This window comes from Panthera tigris, chromosome F3, assembly GCF_018350195.1.
Source record: "Panthera tigris isolate Pti1 chromosome F3, P.tigris_Pti1_mat1.1, whole genome shotgun sequence".
Lineage (NCBI taxonomy): Eukaryota > Metazoa > Chordata > Mammalia > Carnivora > Felidae > Panthera > Panthera tigris.
The window spans coordinates 39,391,137-39,412,052 of record NC_056678.1 but is presented as its reverse complement, the minus strand read 5'-3'; the positions used below and the strand labels follow the sequence as shown (position 1 = coordinate 39,412,052).

The 20,916-nt window shown below is 41.8% G+C and overlaps 1 long non-coding RNA gene across 1 annotated transcript; it reads left to right on the top strand.

Moving 5' to 3' along the window:
* Positions 1 to 1,660: 1,660 nt before the first annotated feature.
* On the top strand, positions 1,661 to 15,583 carry LOC122235938. The gene is made up of 3 exons (XR_006214081.1): positions 1,661 to 1,826; positions 5,228 to 5,299; positions 14,951 to 15,583. It is a non-coding gene; the product is annotated as an uncharacterized LOC122235938 (long non-coding RNA).
* The last annotated feature ends 5,333 nt before the right edge of the window (positions 15,584 to 20,916 follow it).

The window sequence follows — 20,916 nt, the reverse complement described above, 5'->3', positions numbered from 1 at the left end:
TGACTCATGGCCCATGGCTCCATCAGCTCCAGGCCTCATTCATGGGCACATCCAACGATGTCCAAAAAAAAAGACAGAACATACTGGAAGTGTCTCTCTTAAAAGGAGAAGGCACAGAAGCCTTCCCCAGAACTCTGCAGTCCATTCACTTGAAGAGTTTGGGCCCACGCATGGAGCTTGGGGTGGAGCTGTCGCTCTAGAAGCACAGGAGGGAGGGATGGGTACTTGAATGAGAACTGGCATTCTGTTAGAAAACGAACATGACAGGGGCGCCTGGGTGGCTCAGTCGATTAAGCGTCCGACTTCAGCTCAGGTCACGATCTCACAGTCCGTGAGTTTGAGCCCCGCGTCGGGCTCTGTGCTGACGGCTCAGAGCCTGGAGCCTGCTTTGGATTCTGTGTCTCCCTCTCTCTCTGCCCTTCTCCTGCTCATGCTCTGTCTCTCCATTGCTCTGTCTCTCTCAAAAATAAACATTATAAAAAAAAAAAAAAAAAGAAAACGAACTTGACAGTCAACAAGGCTCACTATGCTATAGAAATAGATGAGTTTCCTCAAAGAGACTAAGAAGGGCTAGGACAAAATCCTGGGGAATAGCTAGACTTCAGGAGTGTTTAGAGAAAGAAGAATCTTGGATTATTTTGAAATGCATCTTAACTTCCATTTGGCTCTGGTTAAACTGAGCAGAATTGTCTTACATGTGACAGAGTAGGTGGAGAAAATTAATCTAGGAAGTAGATCATTAAGAAAAAAGGAATATCACTGTGTACAGAGAATCATGATAACTAGCAGGAAGTCTTTTTAGGTCATGTGCTGATAATAATTAGCATTTACCAAAAAAAAAAAAAAGTGATAACTAGCATTTACTGAGCTCTTACTCTATGCTGGATTCCATGTCAAGTTCTCATGTAGTCTTTCCAGTGACCTCTGGGAGTCACGTACTCTGATGAGTATCACCATTTACAGGTAAGGAGGCTAAGCTCACTGAGATTAAGTATGTAGCAAGGCTTCATACTCAGTAAGTGGCAGAGGGGGACTTGAACCTAAGTCTGTATGCCATTAATACATGCTCCTAAGCACCACTCCTGAGGTAGGAATGGGCCCATTACTTAGTATCTCTCGCATCATATTAACTCTGAATTCTTCAGAGATTTTGCCTTCAGCCAACGTTAGATCATTTAGTTTAATGACTACCTGTTGGTGGACTTTAGGCATTCTTTTCAGTGCAGCTGTTTCCTCCTCAGAAAGGTTGTGGCCACTCTTAAAATCAAAGGGGAGAGAGAAACCATTGGCAAAAGAAGGATGGTGTGTGAGTTTCAGAGTCTCTTGTCATTTGTTATATTTTCAAATATAACAGAAACCAAACTCAAGTCACCAGATACCAGAATTCTTGAGGGAGACATTTTTGTAAGAGGTCTGTGAATCCATGTTTGACCAGCATTTATTTGGAAAATAAACAAAACCCATGGCCTTGCATATACAGAGTGCTCAAAAAATGGCAGCTGAATAAGGCCATGACTGAAGAGAAGGTTAGAGTCCTGTCATATAGAGTAGCTGGGCCTTATTCTGAAGGTGACTCATGGTGACCCAGAAGGACTTTAGTGGAGAGGACCATGTGGTCAGAGTTTTTTTTAAGGGGAGTGGGAGTAGATCATTATGATGTCAGAGTTTATCATGAATTCCTATGGCCAAGATGGAGGGCTGAGAGAACAGTTAGGAAGCTATTTGTGATGGTCCAGAAGAGAGATTTTGTGGGCTCCTGTGTTGGCTGTAAAGATGGAGCTGAGAGTTGAGGGGTGCAGATGGGGGAGAAGTGATGAATTTAAGAGGTAAGAGGATTCTAGGCTGAATCTCGGGTTTTTGGACTGAGTGACTGGGTGACTAGTGGTACACATCACCGAGATAGCTGTAGAGCAAGAGGATGGTAAGGTCAAGTTTGGGCAAACTGAGTTTGAGGACCCATAGGGCAGCCAGATGGAGGTGTCTTGTAGGTGACTGGATATACAGGCCCAGGGCTCAGGGGAGAGGGCAGGAAAAAAGCACTGTGCATGGTGATTTCTATACAGTGAGTCAGAGTGGGATGAGGAGATCTCTGACACCAGTTCTGACTCAGTTCCTGAACTGGACTTGAGTTTTTCATTTAAACATTTCTGGAACCAGGGCGTCTGGGTGGCTCAGTGAGTTAAGCGTCCAACTCTGGATTTCGGGTCAGGTCACGATCTCACAGTTCGTGAGGTCGAGCCCTGCATTGAGCTTTGCACTGCGAGTGCTTTGGATTCTCTCTCTCCCTCTCTCTCTGCCCCTCCCACGCTCATGCTGTCTCTGTCTCTCACAAAATAAATAAATAAACTTTACCAAAAAAAAAAAAAAATCTGGAATCTAATGTGGTGCCATTTGCAGAGTCAGCAGAGGACAGATTGCATTGCCGGTTGGCAACGTGAGGAAAGACAATCTGGCATTTCTTCAAAACCGTGTATCATGATAACATGGTTATCATGCCCCGTGTAGGAGGTGGTGGCTGAGGACGTTAGGGACATGAGTACCTGAACTCCTAAGCAGGGCATGTCACTGCACCTGGATAGCTTCTATCTCTTCTTGTCTCTTGTCTCTCAAGCTGTTCAGCTGCTTAGTCCTGTTGCCTCCCGGGCTCTCTGTGGTCCAGGGACTGATGCATCATTCTGGGCCAAAGCCAATGAGAACAACAACAAAAAAAGATAAATGATTAAAAACTCACTCTTTTGTGTCCCTTCCAGGCTTGTTTTCAAATGGTTGCAATTCTTAAAATGCCATATTTTGGAAAAATATAAGAATCTCCTATTTATGGCACCTTAGCTTATAAAATGAGAACTTGTAGCTCCAATCTCTCTCATCAGATTTGGGGATAAAGAGACTTCTCCACTCACCACTGACAGCTGTGTGAGGAACAGCCCCATGATATGATGGAGCTCCATTGATTTTTCATAAAAGTTTAATAAGATGATACAGGTCAAAAGCTTTGCAAAGTTTGCTATAAATTTTAGTGAGGAACTGAGCAAGATGTAATTGGATAAGAAAATAGGAATGAAACTTGTATCGTGCAGCAGAGGTAATGGGAGAATAATGAGAATGAGGTCCCTCTTTCCTGTCACTGAGGAGTGAGTATATTCTGTTACCAGTCAGTTATTTAAATGTCATTTAAGTTGATCAGGTACATTTGTAGGAATGCAGGTAAGATAGGACAATCAGTACGCTTTGCATAGGCCTCCGTTTCCAGGTAGCGTTTTGGCTTAGGTTGTTTAATACCAAAATAAAGGAGAGTGTAGATTATCTTTTTTTGAAAACCAGCTGCTCAGTTTCCCGTAATTTATGTGTTATTGATTTACTTTAAATTTTCTAAATGAATGCAAATTTATTTCATTTTTATGTGAGACAGTGTCTTTTTCTTAAAAGATGACTCTGCTTTTCACTTTCATAATATATTTTAATTTAAGATTTTCAAGGTCTATTTTCTTTCGGTAGCATTGGAAATGATACCAAGTCTAACACTGCTTTATTATTATTATTATTATTATTATTAAGTGATGATCTCTTTAAAGACCTTTGGAGAGTATCTGTCATTGATTTAAATTTTCTTGCTCAACAGTGCACACTCCATGTAATCAATCTGTTTATAATCAATTGAACATCATGGAATATCACACACAAACTAATGATGTTCTTTACAACTGTGTTTCTGAAGAGGTACAGAAACAATAGACTTTAACGTTACAGTTAATTCCATGTGACTTCATTTGCCTTATTAATATCTCAATTGCCAGATGAATTTTCTCTTTCCCTTGTTGATGAAATTTAGGATATAGTTAAATGGATGGCTTTAGAATCTTTTCTCTGATATGCACAAAGCAGCTAGTTCCCATTCTGGTTTAAGAGACCCAAACCTAAATGAGACTGAGAGGGAAAAATGATGTAGGGAAAAATATTTTCAAAAAGCAGCCTTATAATTTAGGATACCAGTAAATTACTAGGAAGTTGTGCAACCGCTATTTAATGGACATGAACTAATTATAGCCCAAGAGTGGTGAGTTTCATCCTGCGGATATACAGTATAATTCCTTTTAGAGAAGCAATGACATGTTGTTAATACCATGCCATATTAGCTTATACACCCAAAATTTCAAAGAGATTTCCTAAAAGGGGGCATTGCAAAGAACCAGCATGTAGCAATCTGAGCCTTGGACTTTGAACTATTCTTTGATAGCTCTTTTGTAAATGAATCCACATAACAAAAAATCCTGAGCCGCAATTCCCTATTCTGTGACATTCGTATCTCTGTAACAACCACTTTTGTTTATTAGTGACAGTAATAATGACAATAGCCAACAATTCTTGAACCTTCACTTATTGCCAAGTGCTTTATCCTTAGTTCATTTAGCCCTGCCAATAATTCTGAGATAACACGTGGAAAAACGGTAGCTCAGAGAGGTTAAGGAACTTGCCCAAGGTCACACAGTTAATAAGTGGAGGAACCTGGTTTCAAGCCTAGGTTGGCCTGTGCAGCATCACTCATCTTAGTCTGGGATGGCTAATTGTGCCATTATTAGTTTGGGGGCTCAGAGCGACGGTGATTTTCCCAGTACCTGGTAGCTCTCAAGGGTGTTGTATGCTTTTGGAAGGATAGAGGCAGCCTTTAAGCTGCCTATCTAAGCTCTATCTAAAGATAGAGCCTTTAAGCTCTAAAGGAAATGTGTTTTGTACTTTTGATCAAAGCTTGTCCTTAGAGCAGGGGTTTTATACCAAAGAGTCTGCTGAGTGCCGCTCCCGGGGCTTAGAACCTGCAGATGGTCCTAGGGTTCCTCAAGTCTCCCGAGTGGGAGACATATTTATTCAGATGTTGGGTTTCTGCCTCATTAGATCCAGGAAATGCTTGGGGGGTGGGGGGGCCCAGTGTCTGAACTTGCTTGTTGATTCTAGACGTGGTGGTAAGACTAAAATCCCTTCGGGTCTTCTAAGAACTCAGCTTCTTGTCTGTAGCCCTTTGTCTCCAAGACCTTCTTGCCTATTCTAGACACTGGTCCTCTTTAGAAGTTGGAATTTATTTCTGAATGCCAACTGGGGCAGACTGTCAGGTGTTTATGTGCTCAGGTACAGGCATGAGATCCTTTCTATAAGGAGCGCTGCCCTGAGAGCGCTGCCCTGAAATGTCACCTGCACCTGTGCTCAGTATCACTTAGAATTGATTTCCTCCTTTCAGAATGTGACACCCTCGTGTCCTCCACGGTGATTCAGGTGTGTAAGGAATACAAAGCGAAAGATGTTAACACCAGTAAGTAGTATATAAACCTACTGTTTTTTCTGGCTGATTTTGAAGCATTTTCTGAATATGTACATGGTGATTTCTGACTAAAAGATAGAACTTTTAGATCTTTTAAACATTTGTTCATTCACCAATTCATTCATTTAAGCATCTACCATGTGTCATGAAGTTTTAGGCTCTGAGGTTAAGACAGATAAGGTCTCCACTCTCACTGGGCTTATATTCTGATGCTGGTGGGGTGGCAAAATAAACAAATACAGAAATAAAATATCAGGCTAGTAATATGAGCCATGCAGAGAAATGTAACAGGTGAAATGATATTAAATGCTAGGTAGTTCATTTAGCCCGGATGACTCAGGGAGGCCACTCTGAAGAGATGACCTTCAGGCCGAGATATGAATGGCAAGTAGCATCTAACCACATGATCTAGGGAGGGAATTTTAGGCAGGAAAGAGCCAACCCTGTTCAAGGAATGGGGAGAGGGCAATGGACTGGAATGTGGTGGACAAGAGGAAGCAAGTTTGTTTGTTTGTTTGTTTGTTTTAACTTATTTATTTGAGAGAGACAGGCACAGTATGAGCAGGAGAAGGGCAGAGAGAGAGGAAGACAGAGAGAATCCCAAGCCAGCTCTGAGCTGCCATCACAGAGCCCGACATGGGGCTCAAACTCATGAAACTGTGAGATCATGACCTTAGACAAAACCAAGAGCCCGATGCTCAACCGACTGAGCCACCCAGGTGCACCGGCAAATTTTTTTTTTTTAATGCTTATTTTATTTTGAGGGAGAGAGAGAGTGTGTAAGAGACGGAGAGCCAGAGAGAGAAGAGGGAGAGAGAATCCCAAGCAGGCTTCCCGCTGTCATCACAGAGCCCAACACGGGGCTCTATCCCACAGACTGTGAGATCATGGCCTGAGCTGAAATCAAGCGTCTGACACTTAACCTACTAAGCCACCCAGGTGCCCTGAGAGGAAGCAGGTTTTAATCGACACTTAGTTTTCTGTGCAGGACTATAGCCTCACCACTCTTCCTTGTTAGACACTTAACGTCACTTTCACTTACTCCTTCCACAAGGATATAGTGAGTACGTCTGCTGTGTGCCAAGCACTGTTAGTACTAGGTGTCTAATGATGAAGAAGATGGAGTCCCTGTCCCCTGGGAACCTCGGTCTTGGGAGGGGGCTTGAAGAGGAAGCGGACATTCACAACACAGTGTGATCGGTGATGGGTTCAGGAGAAGTGCAGTGGGCTGCGGAGACAGACAGGAAAAGCATCTATCCTAATAAAGGGCTAGGCCATCAGAGGAGCTTCATGGGGTAAATGAAGCCTAGTGTGGGACTCCGGGCACAAGGAGTGACTGGCCAGGCAAAGGGTGGAAAGAGGGTGTTGTAGGTGGAGGGATTCACTAAGGGTTCGGAGTCGCAGGAGAACGGGGCTCGTTTGGGGATTGCACGGTACAGTCTGGATAGAGCAAATAACGAGGGCGGGGAGTGAGTTTTGCAAGACCTGCCAATTGTACCCGATAAAGCAATGCATGGGTACATCTTTAAAAATTGAGATATAACTGACATATAACGTATTAGCTTCAACGGCTTGACATTTGTATATATCACAAAATGATCAATGCTGAAAGTCTAGTTACCATACATGAATGCACAAATACATTTTTTAATTTCAGAAACACGATAATATAATGAGATGAAAGATCAAAGACATAAAGAAGAAAGAAACAGTATTTGTGGTTTTCAGGGAAGAACTTTATAAAAAAAATTTTTAATGTTTATTTTTGAGAGAGAGAAAGAGAGAGAGAGAGAGCGTGTGAACAGGGGAGGGGCAGAGAGAGGGGGAGACACAGAATCCAAAGCAGACACCAGGCTCTGAGCTGCCAACGCAGAGCCCAACACAGGGCTTGAACCCACAAACTGTGAGATCATGACCTGAGCCGAAGTCAGACGCTCAACTGACTGAGCCACCCAGGCGCCCCCCAGAGCAAGACTTTTATTCTGCGGGCACTCTTGTATCCAAAAAACAATTTTTAGAAGTTCAAATTCCATTTACAGTAGAACTCAAGATTCAGAAAGGAGGGTCTGCTTTAGTCTCTTGCTTGTCTCTTGCTTTAGTCTCTTGTCTTTTGCAGACACCCCAGGTAAAGCATGTGTCACTTGTTTTCAGTAACTGATACAAGCACTTTTATAAACAAGTTATCTTGGTAACAAAGGATATAACAGCAGCAGGAAGGAAGGTCAAGAAGAGACTAGCATTACTGGGGGAAACATATAATGCCTGACCACTTTTTTTTTTTTCCTGGGGAGAAGTGTTTTGCCTCAGAAAAGTGTCACGTGGCTATTACTTTGTTCTAGCATACGCACTGAAGCTGGGATTTCGGAAGTACAGAGTTCCATTGTTTGTATCTGTCCAACACACGATCATTGGAAAGTGAGAAAGGAAAGGAATCTGTTCCTTGTATGTGAAGCAGAAATGCTACATCCTGACCCTGACGGGAAGCTTAGTTTCTGTGTTGTTCTTGTCAAGCATTTGAATGCATTTGAAAACTCCAGAGCAAGAAGGCATGCGTTCAGTGTGCTTAATAGAATTAGATTCAGGGAAACCAGTTCATTGTGTGTTCCTCCTAGACTGGTAGACCATAACCTTCTAGTAATCTATGAAATATTGTCGTTGAGTAGCAGGCAGAATCTTTTCCAAGATGACATCTCATAAGGACGTGTTTTAAGCATTTGAAAGATGAATGCTTTGAATCGAATGTGCCTTTCCTTATATCACGAAAATTCGGTTGATTCTCAAGAGCTCTCTGGAAGGTTTGGGGAAAGGTTTGAAGAATTAAGGAAGAGTAGTCTTTGGATGAGTGTGAGCAAGTTGTGTATGTATGTGTTAATACACACACAATTATTAATGAGCAACTTTTGCTTACCTGAGACAATTATTAATTTGTGTATGTATGAAAAGACAAGACTTCTCAGGAGGCTGTATAATAATATCTCTTTCTTTTTTTTTTAATTTTTTGAATGTTTATTTATTTTTGAGAGAAAGAGAGACAGAGTGTGAGTGGGTGAAGGGCAGAGAGGGAGACACAGAATCTGAAGCAGGCTCCAGGTTCTGAATTGTCAGCACAGAGCCCTATGTGAGGCTCAAGCTCACGGATTGTGAGAGAGAGAGAGAAAGAAAGAGAGAGACAGAAAAAGCACAAGCGGGGGGAAGGTCAGTGAAAGAGAGAGAGACACAATCCGAAGCAGGCCCCAGGCTTCAAGCTGTCAGCACAGAGCCTGACGCGGGGCTCGAACTCATGAACTGTGAGATTATGACATGAGCGAAGTCGGACGCTTAACCAACTGAGCCACCCAGGCACCCCAATATCTGTTTCTCAATAAGAATTCTGATAAGGTCATCGATTTCTATATATTTTTTTGAAGAATCCAGACAAAAATTACCAAGTATTTTGTGGCTGTTATTTGTGTGTGTGTTTCAAACTATTCTTTATGGCAGAGAAACTGCATCTCTCTCTCTATATATATATCTTCATATCTCTGACTATATATAAAAATAATACTGTGCCAATTCAACTTAAAATGATTATTGTATAATGGTGAAAGGAGGAGAGACACTAAAGTTTTATTTTGTACCCTGATTAAAGGACTTGCAACAGGGCTTCCTTCCTCTTTGCAAATAACCGACAGATTGTCCCTAAAGTCAGGGAACAGGCAAATATTCATAATGGCATTGAAAATATCTTTACAAAGGATCGCATAATACCTTTTCCACCTTTCTGGAACTTTGTATTAGTGAGCTGCTTTGTGGAAGGTGCTTTGCAAGAGAAGCCCATAGCATGTGGCAAGGCTGATCCTCTGTCCCAAAAGCTCTGCTCTCACACCCTCCCCACCACTCCCAACCCCCCCTCCCCTCCCCCCACCCTGGCCCTGCCCTGCCCAGAGGAGATTCGCACATCCTCAAAGGGCACTCTTTCTGAAGTTGAAGTTATTTCCTGTCTTCGAAAGGGCAAGCGACAATACAAAGTAGCAAATGACAAAAGCTCAAAAGGATAGTCGGTATCAGGAGAAATCACCACAGGCTGGAGGAAGTCAGGAAGGCTTCCTGGAGGAGGTGGGCCGGGGACTTAGCTTTTAAAGGAGCAGCAGGACTTGGGCCAAATGCACAAGATGAAGGGGGACCATTCTGGGCAGAGGAAGACTTCTACCCCTATCTGAGTGCCACAGAATGTAATAACGAAACTCTCCCAAAGTGCCCTGGGAAGTGCGGCACCACTCAGCACTTCATGTGCCTGATTTGTAAAACCGGGGATCAGACTCTAACCTCGGAGGCCTCCAGTGGCTCTGTGGTTAATTGTGGTTTATAAGCATCCAGGCTCCCTTTCTCTAGAACAAACTACAAAAACATTTGTTCTAATATTTGTTCAGCACAATCTTATCACAAATCTCACATTTCTGAGTGGCGGATCTCGGTCATTCTTCCCTTTTCCGGTGTGAATCTTCTTGTCTCTCCTCCGGGCTTTTTCTTTCTCTATCTGCTGATTGAGACTAAACTGATCATTTAGCACATGGCAGGAAGCGGCGGGTGCTGAATCATCATTTCTTGCCTAATCTATTCTCACGCAGCTGGCTCCCTTGCAGTCCTTCAGCCTAGATGAAGAGAGAAAGAGGGAGAGAGAATTCAATTCCCAAGTCAGGCACTTGAAATGAGAAAAGGCCTTCCTGCCCTAAGAGGTGTTCAGAGGGGTCCGGCATGACAGATTTCAGCCAATGCTGTGAAAAAGGCAAGAGCCACCCCTGTGCAGAAATGGGCACCGTGGCAGATGCTTCACTGGATGCTTCTAGATTTCACAACATGCCAAACACTGAGAGTATAGGAGTATATTTGAGAAATTTCAGAAATACGTGGCCACATCTGCCCAGAGCTGTGTTACCCTTCCCTGAATGACATTGATTCTGGAATTTCTTACAAACTGAATTTTAAAAGTTGAATTCAAAGGGCTGTGGTTATTGGAACATCAGGGTCTACTTAGGAAAGTCTGCTTTGGGGTCAGCTCTTTGGTTCCAATGTCTTGTTCTCCCACTGTGTGTGTGTGTGTGTGTGTGTGTGTGTGTGTGTGTGGTGTGTTCACATACTAAGTTCATGTTTACTTTTCAGACCAATCCCAAGTGAGCGGAACTCTTGTTAATAACTGAGATCTGCCATGGGGCTCTGGATTAAAAGATTTTCTTGCCATTGTTGGGATTGTTGTGATTGTTGCAATTGGCACACTTATACGACTGTGGTTTCTTTGCCAATCTCATTGTACTAAAAACAGTGAAGACTGGTGAGGCTGCCAGGTGGAAGATTTGAGATTTAGATTTCAATCCCTCTGACATGTTGTAGCTCTATACCTTATACACACACACACACACACACACACACACACACACACACCGAGAAAGAGAAGGCAGAGATGCGGGCAGATCAGACATCGTGTTAAATACAGGGGACTTGCCCATAAGCTTTCTGAGGGACAACTAAGTGCCCAGGGCCGCCCAGATCCAGTCTAGGATTCTTTCGAAAATTGGGTAGAAAATGCTTGAACGACCATTGGGAAAACAACCACCCTACAAGTGTGCAATTGTAACATTAAACTGGAGCTTCTTGGAAAGCTTACAGAATCATACGTTCAGCAATGATATTATTTTTCATGAGATTTGGATAAGGCGTTTTAAAATTAACTTAGAAGCAAGGCATATAGTAAGTAGGGGAAGAAGGGTGACCCAGGAAACATCTCGAGGTTTATCAGGAGAACCTGCATCCTTGTGTTTCCTTTGAACACTTATTTTATTGTGGAAACTTAAAAAATCGTATTTACTGAGAATAAGTTTAAAAAATACAAAACTTATCTTGATCTTTCTAGCTGTTGCTATGGTTTTGAGTAATACATCATTAAAGCCATGGCACTCCAATGATGTATTAAAGTAATATATCATAACAATGCCACGGCTTTGATGATATATTAATGTAATACATCGTTAAGGCGCCATTGGCCCCATGATGTATTACTCAAAACACTACCAATTGGTTAGATCAACACACAGGGACCTGTGTGTTAGGGACAGGAGAATGGCAAATGATTTTGGACCAAAACACAATTGAACTTCTCAGAGATGTCTCACCTACAAAAGCAGTTCTGTAAGATTGGATAGGCTTCAAAGGCTCACTCAAGAGTGGTGGGGTTGAATTGCAAGTGAAGGGCAACAAAGACATCTGCTCTGACTACATAAGAAACCTGTGCCTGGGGCCAAGTTTTCACGTGGGGCAAGAGGAACATGCCTATGTTTTGCCTAGCAACAAGCCGTGTGCTTTAGTTGCATAATCTCATTTCATCCCCACCGAAATGCTATAAGATATTATTAACTTGATTTTAGAGATCAGGAAACTGAGGTTAGAGAAGTAAAGTGAGGTCACATAGCTGGTGGGTGGTTGAGCCAGGATATCTGCTTAACTCTAGGGCTGAGTTGGGTGGGTTCTTTCTCATTTTGTGCCCTCAGTTTAAGGCAGTTATTTTTTTTTTTCTATTTCTAAAGGTAAATTGGAGAATGAGCTCTCTTCCCTTCTTCCCCTTTCACCATCGTCACCTCCTCACCTCCCTCCCACCCCCCACCAGTCTATACAATTTCAAGAGAAGGCATTTGGAAAGCAGATCTGGAAAGCTTGGGCAATGCTAGATATGCATTTGGCAGCTATCTTTATTATCAAGGTCCTGCCAAATGTCTGATCCATGGTTGAGGGAGGAATGGCCCCTGGGAGGGCGGTGCCAGTGACCGAAAGCTTGACCGTGCCCCTTCGTTCTTCTCAACAGCTTCCTCCCAGCTTCCAGGCTTCCACTCTTGCTCCCACTACAGATCCGTCCTTTACACAGTAGCCAGAGCGATCATTTAAAAACGCAATCCTATCATGTCACCATTTTCCTTAGCTCTCTTCAGAGTCTTTCCACGACTCCTAGAATAAAATCTGACCTCATGACGCTGGTCTCCAAAGCCCTGACTCTTGTGGGGCTGCACTGATTTCTCTCCTTGAATGGGGTTGGTGCTACCTTAGAGTTTGGCATGAATTGATGACCTTAACTAGCTTCTGGTTGCTGCTTCTTCCTTGTCAGGTGCCACTTTAGATGCTACCTTCTCAGAGACGCTGTCCCAGATCGCTTGGTCACCCTTTACATTTCCCTGCTGTTCATGTCTTATCAAACCCCAATGTTTGATTGTTTACTTATCTGTTTATTGTCTCCCTCCTAGAGACCCCCAGTGGAGAAAGTCTGGACCTTGTCTCTTGTGTTCCTGGCTGTATCCCCAGAGCTTCGGACAGAGCTTGGCACACAAATAGTGTTCCATAACAATGACTAAAACCAAAGACTGTATGATTATTCATTGATTGACCAATAGTGAAAGCAACTATTGGGTAAGAAAGTTCAAAGATGAGTTTGCTTGCAGTGGGCAATTTTGTGAGTAGTAAGGAGTCCAGGGTGGGGATGGCTCAGGGTGTTCTAGATTTTTTCTTTTCTTTGAGACGATAAGGAATTGTTTAAATAATAAGAACATATATGCTCTTCTTGTGTTCTCACCACCTCTGCCCATCATTCTCAGCACATATGTTATCTTTTAAGGAAAATAATGCAATTGAATTTAGGCCTGCCTGATTCTAAGTCCCCTGTATTCAGGTGGGTGATTGCTCAGGTAGAGGTGATGTAAGGAAAAACCGACAGCAGAGAGCAAGGGCCACTCTGCCAGTGAGGGAAAGAGCAGTGGGTTCAAGAGAAGGTATGTAGAGACCCCAGGGAAGCATGCCTTTGAACTATTGTAGCACTTTTTCAATAACCTGAATACGAAATCAAGACACAATTGCCAACAGTTCTTCCTTGCAGTCCGCCACAGACAGCATTTCATCATTACCCTTGGTTGCAAAGTTTTTCCAGCAATTATTGGTAATATACGACCAGAGTCCACGGGGTTGCCAACAAGGCCAAGTATGGCCTTGCATAAAAGTCATGGCGCAATAGGAACAGCTGAGTAAAGTAAGCCAGTGGTATTTTTCTTTCGGGTTTTCCAATTCCTTCCTTGTGCACCTGCCTTTGAATGTATTCAGACCAAAAAGTCTAACACTGAACCACAACGCCTGCAGCTTCTGTGGTCCCCAGGAGCCCTGCAAGTCTTGACAGCCAGACACAGTCAGGGGCGTTGCTATAAGCCGTAGTTGCTACGGGTCACAGCAGCCTGTCACTCTGCGGGTGAAGTGATGGGAGGAGTGTTCAGAACTCACAGATGCCTCTTTGCCATTCTCTTTGATCTGTGCACACTGCCTGCGAGATGCCTTGTCATCACTGTCACTTTCTGTTTCAGGCCTTGTTGATGGGTCTGAGTCTGCGGTAGGTGGGGGCAAAGGAGAGCGGTGTCTCCTTAGGGTGGGCCCCAGGCAGAGCCCCCAAATTTCCCAAGACTTATGAGTGCTTGGAGGATTGGGGCTGGCAGAGGAAGTGCAGAGTGAGAGAGGGAGTAGCTAGCGTAGGGCGCCCCGAGCCACACTGATTCTGGTCTCCATGAACCAATGTGGTGGGCAGCATGTCACCGAGCTCCTGGCCACAAAGTCAGGCGTGTGATCTGACACCTGTAAGGACACAAACGTGGACCTCTTCCACATTGTGCACCTGCCTTTGAATGGTTAGAAAAGTCTAACCAAAAGTTAGACTGTTTGGTCTGATATTTCCTCCTCCAGCTGCGTTTCTGGCATGGCTATGCTTGCCAATGGGTTAGAAATTCACGTTGAGTGATGGATATACTGAATATGCTGTTTCAGATGTGATGGGAGTGATGTGCACCTAGTTACAGAATTTCCATGTCTTGTACAGCAGACCCTTTTCTCCTAAGAGACGGGTTCGTGAGTGGTGACCACCGAAATGTATACCTGGAACCATATTTGCAGCATGTCTAAAAAAAAGATGTTAGGGACACCTGGGTAGCTCAGTTGGTCAAGCATCTAACTTCGGCTCAGGTCATGATCTCGCGGTTCATGAGTTTGAACCCCACTTTGGGCTCTGTGCTGACAGCTCAGAGCCTGGAGCTCTGTGTCTTCCTCTCTCTTTGCCCCTCTCTTGCTCGTGCTCTGTCTCTGTCTATCTCTCAAGAATAAATAAAACATTTAAAAAATAAGTAAATAATTAAAAAAAGATGTTGAACAGCTCTTAGAACTAAGGGGGAGAAAAAGAAACCTTGGGACGACAAGCCATTTTTACCTATTTAAGTTTCTGAAAATTACTGCTGACGCCATTTAAGAATTTCTTAACAATTTTTTGAAATGAAGAACATGAGAAACGAAAGGAAAAAAATAAATGGGACTGATCACTTAGAAGATTTCTTTCATCCTTAGAATGGTTGCCCTATTCTAGTAAATATAAAAAAATCAAGTGTTAGAATAACAGATTTTAGTAAGACTAAATTGATAGAGCTCAAATCAGCGCAAGGAAGAATGGAATTTCTTAGCACATGGAAAGTCTAAGATAACAGAAAAGTAATTGAAAAGGCTTCTGAATGGTTGGCCCAGGTGCTCGATGCCCACGGGAACTTGTCTCTCATCATGTAAGGTAAGATCTGATTTCCTCTGTTTTTGTTTCATTTTCAGGCAAATCTCTACCCGAGTGGTGGCAGCAATGGCCACAGCAGTTATAGACATTTGTTCCAGTATCTCTGCACTCAGACAGGGAAGGGGCACCTCTCCAGGAAATCTAGCAGAAGTTCTGGGAGCTGCTGTCATTGCCCATCCTTGGCCCACTGAAGCAATCATGACAGTTCTGTGTGCTTTCGCCAGGCCAAGGTCAACGCCCACACTTGGAACTGGAGAAGAAGATTCGGTTCCCCAACGTGAAACCTATGAACTGAGGGGTGGAGGAGAGTGGTACCCCCTCTACACCCTGCCAAATTAAGTCCTGTTACTGAAAGAAGGGGGGAAAGGATACTGGGCAGGCAAAAACAATTGTGCACCAGAGTCCTTGTGTCCATACAGTCCTGTAATCTCTACCCCTGCAGTCAAGGTCCAGATGGGACACTGGGCACCATTCCCCAGCCATCAGGCTACATACTGTCCTGTGACATTCCTTCCCCGTAGTTTCTCAAGGCTGTTTCTTATTTTAGGTAGGTTTTTTTTTTTAATTTTTATTTGTTTTGAGAGGGAGAAAAACGGAATACATGCACACAAGTGAGGATGGGGCAGAGGGAGAGGGAGAGAGAGAATTACAAGCAGCCTCTATGCTGTCAGCACAGAGCCTCATGTGGGCCTTGATCTCACAAATCATGAGATCATGATCGGAGCCAGAATCAAGAGTCGGTGGCTTAACCGACTGAGCCACCCCGGCAACCAGGTTTTTTTTTTTTTTTTTTAATTATAAATGTAAATTATCATGGTAAAAAAAAATTTTAATAGTAATATTATAAAATGGAAGGAAATATCTGTCCCTCACCCACTAACCACCTATCACTAGTCCCTAAGGTGATCAAAATTATATAGCATTCTAGAAAATTTCTCTATTATACAAATACCTAATTTTCCTTTTCTTTATCTTTATTTTGTTGTTTATTTATTTATTTTAGGAGGCGAGGGAGGGGCAGAAATAGAGGGAGAGAGAGAATCCCAAGCAGGCTCTGCACTGTCAGGGCAGAGCTCTAAGCAGAGCTCAAACCCATGAACCGTGACATCATGACCTGAGCCAAAATGAAGAGTCAGACACTTAACAAACTGAGCCACCCAGGCACCCCTTCTTTTCTTTATTTTTAAAGAATTTATATATTATGCATATTGTCCCCCAACTTACTTTTTTACTTAATAATATTCTTAGCGTCTTTCCATTTCAGCACAGACATTTTTTTAGCAGCTGCATAATAGCCCATAAAATGGATGCACTATGATTTATTTAACCATTTTCCTGCTAATGGACATTTATGTTACATTCATGGCTGTATTTCGGCTTTGTCATGAACATTCCTGAGCACGTAGTTTAGTATACTTTTGTGAGTATATCTGTAAGCTAAATTCTTAGAAGTGAAATTGTTTGCTCAACGAGTATATGCACGTAACTTTGGATGGATACTGACGAAGTGACCTCTGGGAAGGCTGTACCAATTTACATTCATATCAACAGCACTGAAAATGCCAGTTTCCCGGACACTTGGTCACCAATGGTTATTGAAAAGTTACATCTTGGCTCATCTGACAAATGAAAATGGTATGCCATTGTTTTTATTTGCATCTTAAAATTAAAATTGACACTGAGCATCTTTTAATATTTAGCCATTTCTATTTAATTTCTGTGAATTTAAAATCTGTTCTTTCTACACACATGAAAATATGAGTGGTTAGATTACTTCATGCCGTATTTTCCCATTTTGCGCAGTTGACGTTGGTCCTGTAATATGATACAAGCAGATTTATTATTCATTGAATCCCAGAATGTTGGAGGTGACAAAACTCTTGAGATCACTCCATGATACGTTCTCATTTACAGGTGAAGAAACTGGCTTCTAGGGAAGCAAAATTAATGGTCCAAGATTGGAGAGCGGGTCAGCACCAGAACACGTGCTGTCTGAGGTATTACTTAGGGTTTGTATTCTGCTGTGTACCATATCAAGAGGTCGATCATAGAGATTTAAACCACTCATGGTAATCTATTAATATCCTGAAGAGTTTCTTATGACTGTAACCACCAACCCAATGAGCCAGCATCTCCATCCAATTTTTCACTTAATGGTGTATTTTGTCACCATTCAGCAATCCGGAGACTGGCTCTCTGTGCATTGTGCTAAACCTGTTTAAGCGCAGCAGTAAAACTTTCTGCATGTCAGTGGCCAGCTCACGGAATGGGAGCTCCTTATGCTCAGTCAAAGCCAACTCAAGATAAATCGAGTGAGAAAAATCAATAGTCTCACTGCCATTTCTTACAGTTTTCATGAATTGTTTAACATAATGAAATAGTCACAGGAACAAAACATTCTAAAACTCCCTGATGTGTTCTTCTCTTTGTAGAGCTATCCCAAATTCTTCATAAAATTATACCCACTTAATTTCCATCTTGGATTTAGAAATTCATTTTTTTTTTGTATCCCTCATGAGACTTTTAAATAATGACCAAAAGCTGAGTTTATCATTAGGAGAATTTTAAGAAGAGATTTGTTCTGTCACAGACTTTAACCCAAGGAACCTTAAGGACATGGGTCCCAGCCTTCACTATTCCCACTATACCACCGTAGGGTTTTTCCCAGGCTGAAGAAATAAAAATTTTGATTATCCTTATAATTTAGATACATCTTGGTCTTCTCTTCTTAAACTAAATTTAAAAAACGTAAAGAACCTATAATCTATCAGCTATGAAGTTATTGCTATAATTTTCAAATTGATGGAAAAGACATGATCTTGAAGAAAAGAATGGAACAAGACAAAAACAACTGGCAATTTGATACTTAAGCTACATATTACCAAGTCATCCTTATCAGGAAGCAAAAAAAGTGAGGTTTTAATATAGAAAAAAGAAATAAAATATGCGTGCACTTTAAATAGTGTAATTAATAGAAAATGCTTCAGTATGTGGTCTCACTTTTTTTATTCCAGTCAAATGTGTGCAGCTTAACCACAGTTTAGCTGGGAATCTGTGGTGAGGGGCCTACGTGCACTATTTCTGTTTTTGAGAGAGTTGTTTTATTTTTTCTCCCTTTTTCATTTCCAGGTTATGTTCAGTTAATTATTGAAATGCTGAACATTCTGTCCTAATACTTGAGATTTCTTGACTTGTGTGGGGCAAAGGGAAGCATAATGGATACAAGGGAAATTCTCCCAGTCCTGTTTTACTGACCTTCTCTCCAAGTACATTCATAAGAAATTGTGCTAAATAAATTGAAGTGTGCCTTTGGTTTCAGCTAAATGCATTTTGGAGCTAGCTTTTTAAATACTAATAAAAAGAGTCTGGCTTTCAGAAGTTAACTTTCTATGAAAATAATGGCAAATATGGGATATTTTTGAACACATATGCGAGAGAGCTGATTTCTCATGAAAAAGCTAAGGCTGATGCTGGATGAAGCAAGGGGGTCAGGCACCACTATCCAGGGGTTCTTCTTATGGATAGAACAACAAAGATTCAAGAGTTGACCGGGGAGCTGTGGTAATGAAGAGTGGTTCCACCTACTAAAATATTTAAGAAAAAGTTGAAGAAATATTCCTTTTAGTTGCCCCCCCCCCCAAACAAACATGGGATGCTGACAACTGAAACCTATCACTGATTGAAGACAATGGGGATACTCAAAATAGTGGTAGCTTTGAACACTAAACCATGAATAGGGGGAAAGCCAGAAGGGAATTATTTACTGTTAGGTAAGTCAAGGCAAGTGAGGGGTCAAGTAGGACTGCTAGGGGAAACTCACTAAGGGAAATGTGTGTTCTTCTTGTTGTTGTAAGCTTTCTTTTCTTTTTTAAAGACAGAGGTACCGGGGAAGAGTACTATTATTTACGGGAATTGTATACAATTTGTTCTTAAATTTTCTTTTTGATCAATAATTATCCACTTAAAAAGTATACTGTTGTCAAATTAAAAAACAGTGTGCTAACAGTGTGTTGCACATGGTGATGGTGAAATCAACCAGGCTGAGACCGACTATGGGTTGCATCACAGTGGCCCCAACTGGCAAGGTGTGGACTGGTAGGGACAGTTAAGGATGGATCAAAAGTGACAGTCAAGGGATGCTTGGTGGCTTAGTCGGTTAAGCATCTGACTCTTGATTTTTGGCTCAGGTCATGATTCCATGGTTTGTGAGGTGAATCCCTGCATCAGGCTCTGCACTATCAGTGCAGAGCCTGCTTGGGATTCTGTCTCTCTGTCTACCCCTCCCCTGCTTGTGTTTGCTCTCTTTCTTTCTAAAAATAAATAAACTTAAAAAAAGAAGTGACAGCCAAAAGTGATTTTTGCATTGAGAAAGCATTTGACAAAATACAACATCCTTTCTTGATAAAAACACTTAAGAAAGTAAGGATAGAAGGATCATACCTCAAGTTCATAAAAGCCATATATGAACCACCCAACGCTAATATCATCCTCAATGGGGACAAACAGAGCTTTCCCCCTAAGGTCAGGAACAAGACAGGGATGTCCACTCTCGCCACTGTTATTCAACATAGTATTGGAAGTCTTACCCTCAGCAACCAGACAACACAAAGAAATAAAAGACATCCAAATTGTCCAGGAGGAGGTCAAACTTTCACTCTTCACAGATGACACGATACTCTATATGTAAAACCTAAAAGATTCCACCAAAAAGCTGCTAAAACTGATCCATGAATTCAGCAAAGTTGCAGGATGCGCACAGAAATCGGTTGTATTCCTATACACCAACAATGAAGTGACAGAAAGAGAAATCGAGGAATTGATCCCATTTACGATTGCACCAAAACCCATGAAATACTTAGGAATAAATCTAACCAAAGAGGTGAAAAATCTATACACTGAAAACCATAGAAAGCTTATGAAAGAAACTGAAGAAGACACAAAAAAATGGAAAAAGATTCCATGCTCCTGGATAGGAAGAACAAATATTGTTAAAATGTCAATACTACCCAAAGCAATCTACATATTCATTTCAATCCCTATCAAAATAACACCAGCATTCTTCACAGAGCTAGAAAAAACAATCCTAAAATTTGTATGGAACCAGAAAAGACCCTAAATAGTCAAAGAAATCTTGAAAAAGAAAACCAAAGCAGGAGGCATCACAATCCCAGACTTCAAGCTGTATTACAATGCTGTAATCATCAAGACAGTATGGTATTGGCACAAAAACAGACACTCAGATCAATGGAACAGAACAGAGAACCCAGAAATGGACCCACAAACGTATGACCAACTAATCTTTGACAAAGCAGGAAAGAATATCCACTGGAATAAAGACAGTCTCTTCGGCAAGTGGTGCTGGGAAAACTGGACAGCAACGTGCAGAAGAATGAACCTGGACCACTTTCTCACACCATACACAAAAATAAACTCAAAATGGATGAAAGACCTAAATGTAAGACAGAAAGTCATCAAAATCCTCAAGGAGAAAGCAGGCAAAAACCTCTTTGACCTTGCCCGCAGCAACTTCTTACTCAACACATCTCTGGAGGCAAGGGAAACAAAAGCAAAAATGAACCATTGGGACCTCATCAAAATAAAAACTTTCTGCACAGTGAAGGAAATACTAAGAAAAATTAAAAGGCAAACAATGGAATGGGAGAAGATATTTCCAAATGACATATCAGATAAAGGGTTAGTATCCAAAATCTATAAAGAACTTATCAAATTCAACATCCAAAACCAAATAATCCAGTGAAGAAATAGGCAAAAGACATGAATAGACACTTCTCCAAAGAAGATATCCAGATGGCCAACCAATACATGAAAAAATGCTTAACATCACTCATCATCAAGGAAATACAAATCAAAAACACATTGAGATACCACCTCACATCTGTCAGAATGGCTAACATTAACAACTCAGGCAACAACAGATGTTGACGAGGATGCGGAGAAAGAGGATCTCTTTTACTGCTGGTGAGAATGCAAACTGGTGCAGCCA